The sequence below is a fragment of the Scyliorhinus torazame genome, chromosome 2, assembly GCF_047496885.1.
Source record: "Scyliorhinus torazame isolate Kashiwa2021f chromosome 2, sScyTor2.1, whole genome shotgun sequence".
NCBI lineage: Eukaryota > Metazoa > Chordata > Chondrichthyes > Carcharhiniformes > Scyliorhinidae > Scyliorhinus > Scyliorhinus torazame.
This window is the reverse complement of record NC_092708.1, coordinates 162,950,787-162,968,649: the sequence shown is the minus strand read 5'-3', so window position 1 is coordinate 162,968,649 and position 17,863 is coordinate 162,950,787. Positions and strand designations below refer to the sequence as shown.

Genomic DNA, 17,863 nt, shown 5'->3' with positions numbered 1-17,863 from the left:
TTATGGCTTCACAGCGCCAGGGTCCCATTGTTTCCATTAGCAGGGGAGACTAGGACCCGGGGGCACAGCCTTAGAATAAAAGGGAGTCACTTTAGAACAGAGATGAGGAGAAATTTCTTCAGCCAGAGAGTGGTGGGTCTGTGGAATTCATTGCCACAGAGGGCGGTGGAGGCCGGGACGTTGAGTGTCTTTAAAACAGAAGTTGATAAATTCTTGATTTCTCGAGGAATTAAGGGCAATGGAGAGAGAGCGGGTAAATGGAGTTGAAATCAGCCATGATTGAATGGCGGAGTGGACTCGATGGGCCGAATGGCCTTACTTCCGCTCCTATGTCTTATGGTCTTATGGTCTTATGGTCCCGGGTTCGATTCCCGGCTTGGGTCACTCTCTGTGAGGAGTCTGCACATTCTCCCCATGTCTGCATGGGTTTCCTCCGGGTGCTCCAGCTTCCTCCCATATGTCCCGAAAGATGTGCTGTTTGGTAAATTGTGCATTCTGAATTCTCCCTCTGTGTACTCGAACAGGCGCCAAAATGTGGCGACTAGGGGCGTTTCACAGTAACTTCATTGCGGTGTTAATGTAAGGCTTCTTGTGACAATAAAGATTATTATTATTAGCTGACCCCCAGCTACCCACTCCCCTCTAACAGGAGTCTTCCCAATCCTCTGCCCCATCTATTACTTTACTGTCTGGATCCATTATCTCAAGTCCCTAGCTTGGGCCCTAGCTACCTGAATTTCTGCTCCGCCCACAAGTCTCCATCTTTTACTGTGTAAGGGTCCTTCCTGTTTATTGTCTTAATTCCCCATTCCTTTATTCTGCCCTTACCATTTTTGATCCATGGCTGATTATTGGACATGTATATTTAAGTCAAGCAGCACAGAGAAGGAGGAATTCAGAAGTTACAGGACACAACATTCTGCTGGTCTTTGTTAGTTTGAACAGGAGCTTCAGACTTTTCAGCACCAGAGAGAGAGATTGGGTGGGACTTGGATTGATTGATTGACTGGTGGCCAATGAATTGGCCATGCTCTACCTGGTAACGGGTGGTGATTGGATCTTATCTCAGTGGCATGATTTTCAGAGGCCCAAGGAGCTCAGTTTGACTCCTGCAGCACCGGGAAAATGTCTTATTCTCGTTCCTCTGTGTTTTCTCCAGAAAGGCTGAGTGCTATATTTCTAGAGCTGCAGAGAAATTGAATGAATGAATCCACAGGAAAGCCATTGCAGGCTGGAAACAAAGACCAGGACCCTCTCTCTCCAAAAAGGCCGTGGGGCCTGTATTTTTGAAACTACAAAGGCCTGAATGAATCTACAGTAAACCCTCAAACTGGATACAACGTTTGAAGAGAAGTAAGGTGCTGGAAACAACCATCTGAAACAAATGATCTTTTTTCCCTTTTACCTGTGATTTTCACCACTCTCCTCCCCTCTGTGTTTGTCTGTCCTGTGTGTTTGTGTAGAGGGTGGGGGGCAAGTAAAAGTGGAGATTTGGGAATTAGATAATAACTAAACAGTTGTATTTGCTACATATTTCATTATATTCTTGTTATAGATAATCAGTAATTGTGTTTACATTTACAAACCCGGTGACTGTAATTATTACACCGCCAAGGGTGAAATAGGTTGGGTATTTTTCTCAGAATTATTGGTTAATTTACTTATGTTGTGACTCTGGGTAAAGCGGGGCTGGAATTGACCGTGCACTAGCCCAGGGTGTCAGAACAACCACCACGTGCACACTCGACCTTGCTCTTCATCACAATCACACTCACTCTCAGTTCATGGTTTGCAGTTTCACTCCATCCTATGTTTCATCTGGGGGCTTTAACAAAAAACTTTACTTCTTCCTTTGAGGTATTAAGGATTTCAAGTTTCACCAACTCACAACCTCCGGATCCTTCTGCCTCTCCCTTCTGACCCCATTCCTTTGTCCAATTTCACCTCTTGCCATTTATTCAAGAGAGCCTCTGTTTTTCCCCTTTGACCCTGAATGATCTGTCTTTAGCAACGGACTCAACTTTATTCCCGCACGCCCCCAACTCAAAGAAATTTGAGCTTTGCTCAATGTTGAGTTCATCCTTTGACTTGCTTTGACTCCACACCCGTTTCATGGTCAGCGGTACTCTCTCCACACAGCAGGCCAGTATTGTCCTTCGACTTGGACTTCTCCATCATGCTTCTTATTCTCTCTAGATCTTTTCTGCGCTCTCCTCACTCACTTTCACCTGTTTCCCTCTGAACTGGTAACATTCCGTCCTCTCAACCTTGACGTCATTGTCAAAGCTTTGTTGTCCAGAGAACCAACCTCTACCTAGGAAAAGCCAAACACCAACTCTCCAACTCTTCTTTCTACCTCCCCTTGGACCATGACCCCCACCAAACACCAAGCCATTCATCCTATGTCTGTCACTGGCCTCAACTCGTCTGGCGATCTTCTATCCACTGCCTCCAACCTCTTAGTCCCCAATCCCAAATAGCCTTCCCAAGATTCACTTGCAGTGGTGTGTGTGGTGGTATTATCACTTGATTAGTAATCCAGCAGGCCCCAGGTCATGCTCTGGGGATCTGGGTTTGAGTCCCACCATGCCAGATGGCGAAATTTGTGTTTGAAAATTTGGAATTAAGAGTCGAATGATGAATGACCATGAAGTCATTGTCGCAAAAACGCATCTGGTTTCTGGCGAGAGTCGGCAGTGCTAAATATAAATAGGATCAAAATACTCTGGATGCCAGAAGTCTGAAATAGAAACACAAAATGCTGGAAATACTCAGCAGACCTGGCAACATCTGCTGAAAGAGAAACAGAGTTAATGTTTCAGGATAAGGATCGTTGTTCAAAACTCAAAAGAGAGTTGAAATGGCCTGAGCTTCATAATAATAATCGCTTATTGTCACAAGTAGGCTTCAATGAAGTTACTGTGAAAAGCCCCTAGTCGCCACATTCCGGCACCTGTTTGGGGAGGCCGGTACGGGAATTGAAGACTTCTGGCATCCAGAGTATTTTGATCCTATTTATATTTAGCCTTGTTCAGCATTACAAGCCAACTGTTTAGCCCACTGTGCTAAACCAGCCCCTAACATCATCATGGGCTCTTCCCATGTTACCCAACCCTCAGGATTCTCAAAACCATCACTGGGCTTCAATGCAGCTCCAGTATAGCATTTGAACATGGCATCACCCGAATGCCAAAAATAACCATTCGGCCAACCATCCCTGGCTGTCCAGTTGCTCCCATTACCCCATTCCGCCATCTTCCCTTTTGCCATGGTTAACACTCTTCATCCCTTAATGACAATCCCTTAATTAACACACTCCTTTGTCTTATGCCCATGACAAATTAGTCCACCTCTCCTTTGCCCCGACCTATTCCTGGCCTCCTATTCTGCCCCACCTCCTCCGCCCTTTTCCAACAATGGGTGAGATTCTTTGACCTCCCAGCGACGTGTTTCGCATGGCAGCAGATGGCCCGCCATTGGTTGGCGGTGGGATCGTCTGGTCCCGCCGTTACCAATGGGATTTCCCATTGAATCCACGCTGCCGGGAAACACGCGGCATGGGTGCGCCGATGGCAGGACCGGGAGATCCCGCTGGAATAAAAAGCCACAAGATCTCACCCACTTCAGTTCTGCAGAAGGATCATTTAGATCCGAAATGTTAACGCAGCTCCTCTCCGCAGATGTTGCCGGGCCTGCTCGAGTTTATCCAACATTTTTGCGCTTTTATTTTATGTTGTATATAATAATACCCATAGGTGTTCCTATATCATAACAGGTCTACCACAACAGAAAGAAAGAAGAACATATTTGGACGGATTGGTTCTAGAAATGATCAGTTTTACCAAATTCCACATCCATGACAGAAAATACTCAGTTTCAAGATTTACAGATGGGAGGTTTGCAAATTTCACTCTCTTCCTCTGTTTTTGGTCATCTTTCTGCCCACCCTCCTGAATGCCTTTCCTCCTACTTCAGGAGCTTCATAGGTGCCAACTTGAAAGCTGGTATATGTGGTCATTTCTCCAGGAGAATCTGACCTGATTGCATCTTCAGGAACTTTCTTTCTGCGAACTGGTAAACACAGCAGTTGGGGACAATAAATACTTGCTTTTGCTTGAGAATTGGCAGTCCAAGAACACGTCTGCTCTTCATTTCCAAGTAGTAACAATAGGCGTGTTATTTAAAAGCTCGTAAATAAGTCCAAACTTTGCTACATTTCTTTCAGCCAGGCAATATGCTACAAATCACTGCAGGCTGACTAGGAAGGAAGACCTTATCATTGCACAATAACCACGTCATTATGTGTAGTGCATGGGGCCAATTAATTGTCGGTTTCTTCAAGCTTTTAACTTGCTAACCATATGTGTATTTTCTAAAATATAGTTTTACTTTATCTGAGAGCTTTACACAGGCTCTAGGAACATGATTTGATTCAGAGCGCTTGTTATTGTGCACAGATGGCAATGCTTGCAGACAAAGGGTGTGACGTTCATCCAGTTATAAGGTTCAGTAGATAAGCATGAGAGGAGCTTAGTGAAATGGTCAGTGAGTGTTGCGGTACTGGTTCGGTCAGGGCCAATGGAGACAATGAGACACTGCCAACAATTAAGAAGCAATTGGCCATTGTTAGCCCTGTGCTCGACAGTGCTTACTTAGCAACTGGATGTGACGGTGGGGCCTGGGGTAGGTCGGACGCTAGCCCACAGGAAACCACCACAAATCTTCTGATGTTTACCCAGCTCCTCGCACAGCCCCAGATATCGCTCACTTTCCTGGCGAATACCCCACATGTAATTAGATCCCGTGTATGTTGTGGGAAATATGAATGGTATCACGCCAGGGACGTGCAACATCTTGTCTGAAGCAAGATCGTGTTAGCTGTGGGTGGTACGAGTTCTTTGCCCTTCCAGTAGTCAGTCAAGAATAGATATGTTTGGGTACCAAAGGCATGATTAGGCCCGTCACATCCTCAGTGGCCCCCGGCACCAGCGAACGGTTGAACAGACCGACAAACTCAGAGTTATTTTGCAACCCAAAACAGGCCTCTGGGCTACCAAACTCCTTTTGTGTGATAGGTATGAGTATCCCACAGTATTTTCACTGTTGTATTGCATTAGATTGTTGAATAATAGAGGTTTGTATATGGAGAAATTGGCAGTGTTCTTGCATGAAATGCTGATATCTTGAGAAGGAACGCTGCTACAATTTTAGAAATCAGAATATCACAATACAAGATAATTGGAAAAGAGGAATGCCATAGGAAACAACTTAGCAGCTCCAGCTGTAACCCCTTATCTGAAACTACATTCCAGATAAACATTTCTATCTCCATGAAACCACAATGTCAAAGCTATTGCTTGGGTTGATGTAGTTTAGACCCTTTAGTAACTTGAGGAAGCCAGTGGGAGTCGAACAAGGATTTATTGAACAATGTAGAATGCTCTGCCCACGGCAGTAACTCTCTCCCAATCCAGCCCTTGTTGGGACAACCATCAACTCCGGGCCCTGCTTGGGCCGGCTTTAATGAGCACCAGCTGGGTAGCCTTCACCCCCTACCTGGGAAGCTCGTACTTCATGTGTCCCACGGGGAGATCGACAATCAACCACAACCAAGAGAAGACAGACCGACTGTTGCCCGTGTGTTACCGGAGTTAAGGTGGTCCCAACGATGCCCAATGGCTCACCAGTATATGTTGCTAACCTCACCTTGTTGTCTCGCAACATCAGCCACATGATCCCTGCACGAGCTCATCAAAATGCCTCATGGGCCATGATGGAGAAAGCAGATCCAGTGTCCATTTCCACCACTACAGGATGATCATTTACTTGTACCATGACCCAGATTGGTGCTACCTTCGGGGCCATGACACAGCTCAGCTGCATCAAACTGTCCTCATCATTTGGTGGGCCCACGAGCAAGGCCCTGGCTCGGGGTGATCTCAGCGGCTGCGTTGGATGGAATTCTCTGCACTGAATTCAGGGGATCTGACCATCAGGTGTCTTTTGACCACACATTTGGCAATGTGTCTGTCTCTCCTCATCATCATCAGGAGAGATATCCCACAGGGCAGTGGTTGCTCCCAAGTTCTTGGCCCAGCTGCGGAACTGCTTTAGATGTTGTCCTCTGGGAGGTGATCTGGTGCGACCTACATTGCCCCGTGACACAGTGGGAGTTCGAAACAAAGGGCAGACCAAACTATGGATGCCATTGTCCATAAGCCCCTGCATTCCTTTCTCTGCATGCTCAGAGGGCAGTGATAGCTCAATGGCCCATTTTAAATCTAAGGTAGGCTCCGCCAACAGCTTCTCCCAAATGGTCATGTTGTTTATCCCACAAACCAGCGTATTCCTCAACATTTCGGAGAGGGACGGCCCAAACTCACAATGCTCTCTGCCAGTTGCCTAAGGCGGCTCAAGAAATCAGTGACTAATTCACCTGGAGACCGCATCACCACATTAAACCTGTACTGGTGTATGATAGCCAAAGGTTTAGGGTCATGATGTTCAACTACCAATGCCACCAGCTCAGCAAACAGTTTGGAGTCTGGTGCGGCTGGGTAAATGAGACTTTTTATAATTTGAAAAGCTGGGGCCCAGCGTGCGGTCAGGAGGATGACTTTCTGATGGTCTTACCCCTAAAATACCGTTAGCCTGGAAGAAGTACCTCATGAGTTCAGCATACTAGCTGCAGTCTTCCAGGCCTGCATTAAAGGCTTCCAACGTATCAAACAGTGGCATCTTGAACCTATATGTCCACGTGTTCCAGGATAGTAATCACCCGGGGCTAAGCAATTCCACAAACCAGTCCGCCATCTCCTTTTTTTCTCATCACCAGTTTAGTAACTCGAAGAAGCCAGCAGTAGTGGAACAAGGATTTATTGAACTGTATACAATGCTGTACCCGTGGCAGTAACTCTCTCCCAATCCAGTCCTTGCTGGGACAACCAACTCCGTTCCCTGCTTGGGCCGGCTTTTATGTGCAGGTCTTTAAGCAGCTCTGCCCATATCCGGGAAGCTCGTGCTTCACAAGTCCCATGGGGATTTCAACGATGGATCCCCGTGGCCCTTGTAGGGGTTATGACAGACTCAAATGGCCAGAGGCAGGTTATATACTTAAATTTGCTGATGTTATCCCATCAGCATTATCAAATTAAGGGACCAAATGTATGAAGGTCCTTGGAAAGTTTAGTAGGCATCTTAGGCATCGGCGTTCTTGTTGAACTTTTTAAAAAAATGTTTTCATTGAGTTTTTGATATACAAAACAAATATAAATATGTACAAACAATAGGAGATGAAAAACAAAACAAAAAAGAAAGAGAGAACAAAGGTAAAGAATAAAAAGTAAAATTGGAATTATTTATATATAGATTGGCTTCAACTATTTACTTACATACACCACAGTTTCCTTTCCTTTTCCCCCCTACAGTATTTGCAGCGGTAATTGTGGTCCCCCTGCGTTTCGGTTCCCACTGTTTTTTTCTTTCCCCTTTGACTCAGGTTGTTGCCCCTGCCCCCCCCCTCCCGTGTCCCATGTTTCTCTTGTTGGGCTTGGTTGTGTTCATGTTTCCCTGGTCCAGCAGGTCCTCTCACAGTGATTGTCATGGTTGTCACAGGTACGTCCTTGTTTCCCTTTGTCGGAAAAATTTGATTAGTAGGTACCTAAGTTCATTGTCCCCCATCAGCTGGAATCTTTCTGTTAGCTCTTCGAGTGTTGTTAGCCTGTTGTTGATGTAAAAGTCCCTAACTATCAGCGTTCCCCCATCCTGTCTCCACCTTTTAAAGGTGGCATCCATAATTGCCGGTGTGAACCTATGGTTATTGAAGATGGAGGCTTTGTCAGACATTTTGGTTAGCCAGAAATGCTGTCACAATTGGTTCCACGACCAGAGTGTTGCTGCCACCACTGGGCTCATTGAATATTTATTAGGTGGGGCTGGGAATGCCGCAGTGGCTAGGGCCCGGTGGGAGATCCCCCTGGAGGAGTCCTCCTCCATAAGCACCCACTCGGCTTCTGGCTCCTTTATTTTCCCTTTTATTCCCTCCGCAGTCGCTGCCCAGTGGTAATGTGTTTGACTAGGCATCACATAAAAAGTTTAACAAAATTGATGCCTGAATAGGAGAGCTGGTGTCAGAACAGACACAAAATTGGCTAAAGGGCAGGAAACAGCAGATCATGGCAAATTATTGCTTTTTAGACTGAGGATGGTAGTCGGAGGTGTTCCCCAACAGTCAATGCTAAGACTACTGTTTTCTTGTTATATTATGATGAATGTAGAAAAGGCTCTATTTTATATTTTATATTCTGTGGCAGTAATCTTATTAAAAACCCTGATTTAAAATGAATAGGCAGTATGTCTCCTAAAGCTGTAATTAAAAAGTCATAAAAGGTGAGATAATGATTGATTCCAACCATTTACTTGGTTACAGATAAAGAGCTAATGGATTCATGTTTAGATTGCTGGAGATTCTCTGGAGTGTAGATAATTTATGAGAGAGTTGTGTTTAGTTCTAGCTAAGCAGGTCATGGAACTTAGTGGGATACAGATGATATCATTAATGGAGGGAGCCAAGTCTATCTGTAGTTTTGCAGTCTGTTATACGATTTTAAGTTGAACAGCAGTTTGCCAAATGCTGTTAGTTTGAGCAGATGTGACTGACAAGATAGAAGTGTACTGGATCTGCTCTTGAAAGGATCTCTCCCCAGAAATATCTGCACAGAAGACAGCAAGTAAACCCTGTTGTGTTAACATTATTTATAAGTGACATTTGAACTGTACTGGGTTGCTTAATTGGAAATAGTGGCAGGTGTAGATAGTAAGTTCAAGTTTCTCATTTTATTTAAGAATTGTTTAACTGTTAACTGTAAAGTTGTTTCTTTGGTGTTAATGTGCTTAATTCTGTGTTTACATAAAAATTTGTTTTAACATAAAATATAACTGTTGGTCAGAGTCATCACTCCTGAAAAATTGTTTGGGATTCTCGTGCAGTATCCTAACAAAAGCTAGGGTTTGATCCGGTATCCTAACAATATATACATGACTTTAATGTTGGACTGCGGAGCAAAATTTCAAAATGTATTGATCGTTGGAGGTGTGACAAACGGCGACAATGATGCCAATCTAATACCAGATAGAGCGGCTGGTAGCATTGGCAGACAAATGTCAGCTGGAATTTAATACAGAGAATTGTGCAGTGATGCATTTTGGCAGAAGGGATAGGCAGAGACCAAAGCCGAGACTTTCTGGCCTCACTGCCGAGTGCGAATGAACGTTTGGCTGCCTCTCAGAATGATTACACAGATGAGGGATTTAACTGCAAGACTAGGTTGACAAAGTTGCCATTGTTCTTCTTGGGGAAAGGAGTTTGAGGGGAGATTGTAAAAGATTCTGATAGGTTTAGGCAAGGTTGACAAGGGAAAGCTGTTCCCATTAGCCATTGGTATAAGATCTAGTGGACACAGATTTAAAGTTTTGGTCAAGAGATGCAGGGAGGATGCAAGGAAAAGCTTTTTAATTTTTTTTATATTTGCTCATGGGACGTGGCACGCAGGCTGTGCCAACATTTATTTCCCATCCCTAATTGCCCTTGAGGGGGCAGTAAAGAGTTAACCACTTGCTGTGAATCTGGAGTCACATGTAGGCCAGACCAGGTAAGGATGGCAGATTTCCTTCCCTAAAGGACATTAGTGAACCAGATGGGTGTTTACGACAATCGACAATGGTTTCACTGTCATCATTAGTCTTTTAATTCCATATTTTTATTTAATTCAAATTTCACCATCTGCAGTAGCAGGATTTGAACCTGTGTCCCCAGAACATTACTCTGGGTTTCTGCTTTATGAGTCCGGTGACAATGCCACTACACCACCTCTTCCCCAAATGCAGTGAATAGTAATGACCTAGAACCTGCTACCTATGAGGGTGGTGGATAATCAGTGATTTTAAAAGGAAGTACGACAGACACTTGAGGGAAATCTATTTATGGGGATAGAATAGGAGATTAGGACCAACTGGATTATTCTACAGAGCATGGACTCAATGGGCCAAAATGCTTCCTTCTGTGATTCTGAATGACTCTATGACAAATGGCTTAGTGAGAGGGAAAATAGAAGAGAAAGGAAATCCAAGGCATAAGGGTAAGACTGCAAACAAGTGAAAAGAATCCTAGCACCCAGTCCTCTCCTTGATAGCTGCTGAAGTTTAGTGGGTGTGAAGAGGTTGTTCTGTACATCACTCAAGGCCATCAACCCCATTGGTCAGTAACGCAGCAGTATGGAAAGGAATTGGAGTCAATATTGCCAATATTCAGGCTAGGGTTGACCTTTACTGTCTTTACTAGCCTTATGTTTTTTTAGAATTCATTTTTACAGGATGTGGGCTTCACTGACTAGGCCAGCATTTGTTGCCCATCCCTAATTTTCCTTGAGAAGATGGTGGTGAACCGCTGCAGTCCCTGTGGTGTAGGTACACCCACAGTGCTGTTAGGGAGGGAGTTCCATGATTTTGACCAAGCGACAATGAAGGATCAGCAATATACTTCCAAGGTAGGATGGTGTGATACTTGGAGGGGAACTTCCTGATGGTGGTATTCTCATGTATCTGCTGCCTATGTCTTTCTAGAATCATCATAGAATCATAGAATTCCTACAGTGCAGAAGGAGGCCATTTGGCCCATTGAGTTTGCACCAATGCTCTGAAAGAGCTCCCGATCTAGGCCCACTCCCCTGTAACCCGGTAACCTCACTTAACCTTGAGACATTAAGGGGCAATTTTAACATGCCCAATCCACCTAACCTGCACATATTTGGTCTATGGGACGAAATCCGAGCACCTGGAGGATACCTGCCTAGACACGTGGAGAACGTGTAAACTCCACACAGACAAACATCCAATGTCAGAATTGAACCAGGCCCCTGGCACTGTTAACCACTGAGCCACTGTGCCACCCCCAGATGGTAGGAGTCATGGGTTTGGAAAGTGCTGCCGCAGAAGCTTTCGTGAGTTCTTGCGGTGCATCTTGTAGATGGTACATACGGCTGTTATTGTGCGTTGGTGGTGGAGGGGGTGAATGTTTGGAGAAGGTGTGCCAATCAAGCAAGCTCCTTTGTCCTGGATGGTGTCAAGCTTCTTGAGTGTTGTTGGAGCTACACTCATCCAGGCAAGTGTAGAGTATTCCATCACACTCCTGACTTGTGCCTTGTAGATGGTGGACATGCTTTGGAGAGTCAGAAGGTGAATTCCTCACTAGGATTTCCAGCCTCTGACCTGCTCTTGTAGCCACAGTATTTATATGCCTAGTCCAATTCAGTTTCCTGTCAATGTTAACCTCCAGGTGGGAAAGTCAGTGATGGTAATGGCATTGCATTATATTGCAGCAATAGCACAGATAACTATTTGCCTTTCTACTGAAAGACTGAAGAGAATTCCCATTCTCACAGCATTTTGCCAAGTTACAACTCTACCCAGTGTAGTAACGTAGGACTTAGCTGGGTGCAAAGCTCTGCACTACACTGCAGAGTGAAAAGACAGCAACATCTTAAGTTTAGTTTTGCACAGGTTTCGCTGAGTTTTAGTTGACAACAATATGATTCTCCTTTAACCATATTCTGAATAGCTGATGCCAAGCTGTTCAGCACACATGTAACAAATCATCAAAGAAATCATCCATAAATCATCTAAATTACATTTTTTAGGAAGGAATGAATGATTCACATTGACTCTACCCATTGACTTCTGAGCAGTGAAAGTGGGGTTTGTAGTTAATAGCATATGTTTGCGTCTCATCATATGCTGCAATTTAGGTTAACACACAACAACAAAGTCTCAGAATATAAACCATTGCATGGCGGAATATGGGAAATTTTCTGTCTGTTTCTTTACAATTACCAACATGCATAATCACTGAGTTGTCTGCTTATCCGCCACCCCATAAAAAAATATTAAGAAGCATCAATAAGTACCTCTTTTTCCCTTATGATACAATCCAGAGAAAAACAAACCACAACGCACACAGCTACTGCCAAACAACCAACTGACACACATGTCATAGCTGCTGTGTGGAGTCTGGTCTGTGGTGCAAGTGACGGGAGTTGAAATTATGGGAGGAAAATTCAACTTATGACCGCCTGTAAAATGCGAGTCAGTAATCCATGAAGTGCCTTATTGGTTCAGGTGATTTTTAGGCATCCAGGGTACCACTCTGAAGAAGGCTTCTTCCTGCCAAATGCAAGATCTGGTTACCAACGACCAGAGCTTCTGCTTCACAGGCTCCATCTCGTAGTCAATGGGACTGAATGGGACTGCAGGAGGCCACTAGGAAATGCCATCATGTTCATCATGTCATGTTTGATCACTTCACATTTTGTGCAAAGTTTGCCTATATTATTGCATTTATCTTAATTCAGTGCCTCAGCATCATCAAAAGCCAAATTAAATACTTGATTCTTTTTGGTAGTAATCAAAAATTTCAGTGTGTTGAATTGCAACATAATTTCCAAATCAAAGCAAGAATGCAAAGTAATAGAAAGATTTAAGGGTAAGTAATGCTGAAATCAAATCCACTCTTGTGACCTTTCTGGCCTATCGAAAGCAATGACTCGACAGGAACATGATCTACAGAAGTAACTTCAAAGCAAAGCGTTCTGCGCAACTTCATGAGGTTTTACAATACACAACTCAGAGAAATAATAAATCAAACCAAACCATACTCTGGTGATTTGTGGTGGTTGTTCTTTTAAGGGCAACACAGCAGAGTAAGGGTCACCTGGCTTGGAGACCAATTGGGACGGAGAGTGGGTAATCACCCCAGGGGATGAAGTCTCCTCTTAGGCAGGAGACATGTAGGGAGCTAGGTGCAGCTGAGAGGCTGATGTTTTCTTATTAATAAATCCTTTTTGTATTCACAAATGAAGTCTGTGAAAGTACACCATAAAACAAATCTAACTTGATGGACCGATTCACATAGCCCACCACAGAAAACGGATGTTCATGGAGGTGAGGCTCAGTCCTCTAGTAATGAAACAAAGTTACACCGCACTTCACAAATCTATGAAACAAAAATAATTGATTTAATTTTTAAAAAGTTAATTAACTATTCAAATAAATAAATAGATAACGTTAGACAAACATGGGAGGTGCTGTAGCTGCAATGTGCAGGAGTTTCTGGAAAGCGATGTGATCTTAGAAAACTGTGTCCGTGGTGAATGTCAGCTGCAACTCAGAGTTATCGGACTGGAATCCCAGTTACAGACATTATTGGAAATCAGTGATGGGGGAGAGTTTCTTGGACATTTCAGGAGGAATCATACCCTTTGGATTCAGTTGCTTTAGAGGTGGTCAGTGGCTGGTGGTGGTGGGTACCATCCAGTTGTCATGCCCATGTTGGAAACAATGATACAGGTAGAATTAGGAATGATGTTCTGCTGAGAGAGTTTTGGTTCAAATTTAAAAGCAGTACCTCATAATTAATACCTTGTGGGTTTTTACCTGAACCACGTGCTAATTAACATGGGGATGCACAGCTACGAAGGCGAGTCATACAGACTCAAACAGTTTAACTCTATTTTCCTCCCCAAGGATGCTGCCAGACCTGCTGAGTCCTTTCAGCATTTTCCAATTTAACCTCAATTTTAGGAGCCTCCCCTCAACCTCAGGCAATCTGCGATAGAAATGATTAACATGGAAGATTACTTTATCCTGCAGATTACCCTGTGGTTCTTCTGTAATCCTGGACGTTGCTCCCTGTTGATCATTTTGTTGATTTTTTGTCGCTGTCATTTTTCCTACAGGGGTGTGCGAAATGTGAACTTGATGGCCTGTGCCAATGATTATCCTGATCTATCAGAATCATATTGAGTCAATTATGGGGAATGTGGGGCTGGATTCTCCATTCTGGAGACTAGGTCCCCACACAGGCGTGAAAACAGTGACGGTTTACGCCAGGAAAACCGGCGCCAAACAGCCACTGATTCCCTGTTCCGGGGGGAGGGGGGGTCTCGCAGCAAGGCAGCGTAGTGCTCCCAGCTCGAGCTGTCGATATGGCCCGGAGCGTTGCCGGGTCCGTGGCCACACACAGCGGCTGCCTGCATTGCCGTGCTTCACGGCGAACGTAGACCGGGGACCCAGCCCGCAAAATACTCCATCCCTTCGGCCGGCCCACGCACCCCGGACCGCCCTGCCACAGTGCCCCCAGCCCCGAATAATGCCCCCCCTGCCCGCGGCTAGGCCCTCCCCGACTGTGGCAGTGCTGGTCCGCAGCCGTCGTGCTGAGTTCCCGTCGGGTGAGACCACACGTGGCCCATGCCGTCGGGAAATCGACCGGTCGGGGGTGGAGCATTGCGTGGCGGGTCTCAGCCACCGTGCGGAAGCCGTGGACACGGCGCACAGCACACTCCTAGAGTACGCTGCATTTCAGGGGGCAGAGCATCACCAAAGTGCTCCGCCCCCGATTTCAGCATCATCGGGGATTCTCCACCCCGTCACTGAATGCGATTTCGGTGTCAGGGTTGGAGAATCCAGCCCGTGATTTGTGCATAATTTTACTCCTTGTGTTTATTAGGGAGGATTAGTGGGGCTGGGTGGGAGAGAGGAATGGGTGGTTGGGTTGGTCAGGTTAGTTCAGTCCTCACTTCGATTGAGGATAGCCCCCCAGTTCGAGTTAATCCATTTTGGGTTTCTTTTCACATTATTTAGATTGTTTCTTTTTAAGTTATTGCATTTACGAATCTATCTTTATCCTGCATCAGCCTGGGAAAGATTCTTTATCACAGAAAGCTAGAATCCCTACAGTGCAGAAGGAGGCCATTCAGCCCATCGAGTCTGCGCCAACCCCATGAAAGCGCAACCACCTAGGCCCACTCTCCCACCCTATTATTAAGGGACAAATGAGCATAGTCTTTGGACTCTGGGAGGAGGCCAGAGCACTCAGACAAAACCCACGCAGACACGGGGAGGATGTACATACTCCACACAGGCAGTCACCCGAGGCCGGAATTGAACTCGGGTCCCTGGTGCCGTGAGGCAGCAGTGCTAACCACTGTGCCACCGTGCCACCTGGAGAGGACTGTGTTTCTTCTGACTCCCCCTTAAGGTTGAGGTTTTTTTTCTCTTTCTTCTTCTCCGCTTGGGTCTCTCTCTCTCTTCGTGTGTGGGTTCGGAATGCGGTAAGGGCATTTGGCTCCCATTGCCTTGTTGGCTGGGATACCCTGTCGGTTTGATAGTGGGGGAGGCACGGAAGCACAGTGGTTAGCACTGTTGCTTCACAGCACCAAGGTCCCAGTTTCGATTCCCAGCTTGGGTCACTGTCTGTGCGGACGTTCTGCATGTTCTCCCCGTGTCTGCGTGGGCTTCCTCCGGGTACTTGCCTTTCTGATTGGAGAGCTGTGACTAGTGGTGTTCCACAGGGATCAGTGCTGGGACCTTTGCTGTTTGTAGTATATATAAATGATTTGGAGGAAAATGTAACTGGTCTGATTAGTAGGTTTGCAGACGACACAAAGGTTGGTGGAATTGCGGATAGCGATGAGGACTGTCAGAGGATACAGCAGGATTTAAATCATTTAGAGACTTGGGCGGAGAGATGGCAAATGGAGTTTAATCCGGGCAAATGTGATGTAATGCATTTTGGAAGGTCTAATACAGGTAGGGAATATACAGTGAATGGTAGAACGCTCAAGAGTATTGACAGTGAGAGAGATCTTGGTGTACAGGTCCACAGGTCACTGAAAGGGGCAACACAGTGGAGAAGTAGTCAAGAAGGCATACGGCATGCTTGCCTTCATTGGCCGGGGCATTGAGTATAAAAATTGGCAAGTCATGTTGCAGCTGTATAGAACCTTAGTTAGGCCACACTTGGAGTATAGTGTTCAATTCTGATCGCCACACTACAAGAAAGATGTGGAGGCTTTGGAGAGGGTGCAGAAGAGATTTACCAGGATGTTGCCTGGTATGGAGGTCATTAGCTATGAGGAGAGGTTGAATAAACTTGGTTTGTTCTCACTGGAACGAAGGAGGTTGAGGGGCGACCTGATAGAGGTCTACAAAATTATGAGGAGCGTAGACAGAGTGGATAGTCAGAGACCTTTTCCCAGGGTAGAGGGGTCAATTACTAGGGGGCATAGGTTTCAGGTGCGAGGGGCAAGGTTTAGAGGAGATGTATGAGGCAAGGTTTTTACAGAGAGGGTAGTGGGTGCCTGGAACTCGCTGCCGGAGGAGGTGGTGGAAACAGGGCCGATAGTGACATTTAAGGGGCATCTTGACAAATACATGAATAGGATGGGAATAGAGGGATACGGACCCCAGAAGTGTAGAAGATTTTAGTTTAGACGGGCAGCATGGTCGGAACAGGCTTGGAGGGCTGACGGGCCTGTTCCTGTGCTGTACTTTTCTTTGTTCTTTGTACTACGGTTTCCTCCCACCCCAGAAGCCGCGGATGAACTTGTATCTGAGATCACCACTGCAGACGTCAGAGCAGCCTTCTCGAAGGTCGACCCACGGAAAGCCACTGGCCCGGATGGGGTACCCGGACGAGCACTCAGGTCTTGCGCGGATCAGCTGGCGGGGGTATTCGCACACATCTTCAACCTCTCTTTACAACAATCGGAGGTCCCTATCTGCTTCAAGAAGACGACCGTCATCCCTGTACCAAGAAAAGCCAAGCAGCATGCCTTAATGACGATCGTCCAGTGGCTCTGACATCCATCATCATTAAGTGCTTCGAAAGGTTAGTCATGGCACGAATCAACTCCAGCCTCCCGGATTGCCTTGATCCACTACAGTTTGCCTATCGCTGCAACAGGTCCACAGCAGACGCCATCTCATGGCCCTGCACTCTACCCTGGAACACATAGACAACAAAGACTCCTATGTCAGACTCCTATTTATCGACTACAGCTCAGCCTTCAACACCATCATTCCTACAAAATTCATCTCTGAACTCCGTGGCCTTGGCCTTGGCTCCTCCCTCTCTGACTGGATCCTGAACTTTCTAACCCACAGACAACAAATAGTAAAGATAGGCAACAACACCTCCGCCATGATCATCCTCAACACCAGTGTCCCACAAGGCTGTGTCCTCAGCCCCCTACTATACTTGTACATCTATGACTGTGTGGCCAAATTCCCCTCCAACTCGATCTTCAAATTTGCTGATGACACCACCGTAGTGGGTGGGATTTCGAACAATGACGAGACAGAGTATAGGAATGAGCTAGAGAATCTGGTGAACTGGTGCGACGACAATAATCTCTCCCTCAATGTCAAAAAAACGAAGGAGATTATCATCAACTTTAGGAAACGTAGTGGAGAATATGCCCCTGTCTACATCAATGGGAACAAAGTAGAAAGGGTCAAGAGCTTCAAGATTTTAGGTGTACAGATCACCAACAGCCTGTCCTGGTCCCCCCATGCCGACACTATCGTTAAGAAAGCCCACCAATGACTCTACTTTCTCAGAAGACTGAGGAAATTTGGCATGTCAGCTACGGCCCTCACGAACATCTACAGATGCACCATACAAAGCATTCTTTCCGGTTGTATCCCAGCTTGGTATGGAGCCTGCTCTGCCCAAGACCGCAGGAAACTACAAAAGGTCGTGAATGTAGCCCAGTCCATCACGCAAACCAGTCTCCCATCCATGACTCTATCTATAATTCCCGCTGCCTCAGAAAGGCAGCCAGCATTATTACGGACCCCACTCACCCCGGAGATACTCTCTTCCACCTTCTTCCGTCAGGAAAAAGATACCAAAGTTTGAGGTCACGTACCAAGCGACTCAAGAACAGATTCTTCCCTACTGCCATCAGACTTTTGAATGGACCTACCTCGTATTAAGTTGATCTTTTCTCTACACCTTGCTATAACTGTA

The 17,863-nt window shown here is 45.7% G+C and overlaps 1 long non-coding RNA gene across 4 annotated transcripts in view; it reads left to right on the top strand.

Moving 5' to 3' along the window:
- Window positions 1-17,863, top strand: part of LOC140393038 (uncharacterized) — a 76,047-nt gene that overhangs the window by 33,252 nt on the left and 24,932 nt on the right. For all 4 annotated transcript variants that reach the window (XR_011935475.1, XR_011935471.1, XR_011935477.1 and 1 more), the window contains exons 2-3: window positions 1,160-1,353; window positions 3,776-3,896. This is a non-coding gene — a long non-coding RNA (uncharacterized lncRNA). The remainder of the gene's footprint in view (window positions 1-1,159; window positions 1,354-3,775; window positions 3,897-17,863) is intronic.